Source organism: Oryzias melastigma, linkage group LG5 (genome assembly GCF_002922805.2).
Source record: "Oryzias melastigma strain HK-1 linkage group LG5, ASM292280v2, whole genome shotgun sequence".
Classification (NCBI taxonomy): domain Eukaryota; kingdom Metazoa; phylum Chordata; class Actinopteri; order Beloniformes; family Adrianichthyidae; genus Oryzias; species Oryzias melastigma.
The window spans coordinates 2,252,480-2,254,828 of NC_050516.1; positions in this window are offsets into that span (position 1 = coordinate 2,252,480).

A 2,349-nucleotide genomic window follows, 5' to 3' on the forward strand; every position below is an offset into this window, starting at 1 on the left:
ATAGATTTACAATGGATTCCTTTTTCTGAGAAAAGGAGCTTTGCAATGATATGCAACACTAAATTGTTTTTGTAGGCAGATTTATTTTAGTGGAATCTGAAGCTGATTCTCTGCTGGTTTTCTTTGCTTTAGAATATATTGAAATATCATTTATTGTGTCAAAGTCCTGCAAGAATGTGCATTAAAAGCCTTATAAAGCAGGAACCAAAGGTCATCCAACTGTTGGGTTGCAGCTCCGCCCCTTCCCCTGTATCCCACTCTGCCTTCAATCAAGTCATTTCCTCTTTTGGTATTCAGCAGCTCCACTACCTGACTCTGCTAGTAAGTCGTTGGATTTTCCTGTCCTAAGACTCTTCTCATTTCTTTCTCTTTAAAGTCCCACTCCATTCATCTTTTGATCTTTGTATCTTTCTGACCCTGTGTTAACATTGCCAGTGCAACATAAATGACAAGCATAAATTGATAACTACAGGTTAAGCGCAAATTGATACATTAAGAAAAATAAGAATTTAGCAACTTGTATCGTTGTGACACCATACCTAACACGGTGGCAATGGAATGCCTTCTCAAAAATATTCAGAAATAAAAGCACAATCTGTATGTCTTTCCTCTGGGTTTACATGCTTTTGTTTTTGGAAGAGAATGCTGGTGGCGAGTAGATCCCAATGATTGGATGGACTCCTATAGGGATTGAGTAAAACACAGATGGAAATAAAAATGCGAAAGACTCAGAAGTCCCAGAAGAGGACTCAACAAAACAGAAGGATTCAATCGCAAAGCAGTTCAAGAAAAGTAAATAGTAAGCAGCATCACTGGAAAGGAAAGCAGTCTGAAGCTCTATCTGCTGAGGATGTTGAATGTGTTCATAAAAATTAAGACATCTCCTTACTGACTCAGTCTTTACTGAACTCCACACGTGTATATTTTCTCAAAGTATTTGTGACTGAAAAAACTTGAAAGAAAACTTCACAAGAAACATATTGGAATAGAAAAAAAACAAGTGAACACAAATATTTATTGCAGATTTCTAACATATTTGAGACAAGACATTCTGCAGTTTGCGATCAGATTTCTCAATGGAAAAATACTGAATAATGATACAGAAAGAGAAACTAAAGAAACTCAGGTTAGTTACAGACACCTTTCACTTTTTTACGTGATACCTGAACAACTCCACCTTTGACATAGCTATAGCATATTTCAAAACAAAATCAAGATTTGCTAGATTAAGTAGCTACATGTGGGATTTTGACTTTGATAGAAGATGAATACAAATTTTTCCCCTAACCCTCTGTCTCCCTACCCCTCCAAATTCCCCTGCAATTGGTGTCCAAACTTGTTTTTTAAGGGTAATGCATAGTGACTTCTTACTGTGTATCTCTCCGCTGTGAGGGGGATCCGTGTTGCACTACGTTCTAACGTAGTTTATCACCGACTATTGATGATGTCATCAAGTGGTAGTAATGTCCAAATTTCAAGACACTATTTTCCCATAACTCTCCGCTTGGAGGGCTAAAAGTAGGGATAGGGAGAAGCCGTAAGAATTTGGAATTTGGATTTGGCCAAAGTTTCAAGCTTAAATTGGCCTTTCCCCCACACAAGTGCTAGAAGAATAGAACGTCAAGTCCACTGCTATTGGTTGATGATTTTATTCATAAGTGACCCCGGTGACCAGATGTGCCAAACGGGATAGAAGTGAAAACTTATGTGGAAAGAACCAATACATGTTTAACATTAGATTTGTTTAAAAGGACAAATTAAAGTTCCAGTTTCATATAGTCATTTTATTTGTTTTTTGATTGACTCGATATATGCCCTAATGTTGAGGGTTTATTACATGTGTATTATTTGCTGTTTCACAGACATAGCACTTTTCTACACAAAAGACTGAGATTTTTTTTTTGTGACTCTTGAAGTTCAAGTTAAAGTCCTATTAACTAGGTGTGCGAAATTTGTTCTCTGCATTTGACCCAGCCCCTGGGGGAGGGGTGAGCTGCAGTCACAGCCTTGCTTGGATCCATTTGATGGCTCACCCCCCCGTTTGTATTCACTGAAAAAAAAATTTGGAGTCCAAAATTTGAGTTAAATCAAAAAAAGAACAAAAACATACATCAAACATTATCAGTAGTAAATATAATTGTATTAATATTGTTTTGGTTAATATTTAAATTATGTTCTTTGAAGTTTCAAATAGGTACTTTCTTCTCATGCTACCAGTCACAAGTGTTTTAAGAAGTTAGCAAGTAAACTTTTACATAATTTAATTTGCTTATGGTTCATGCTGATAAACCAAACATCATAATAATGTGTGCCATCATAGACTGAGTCTCTGTGTCCAAATCTATCATG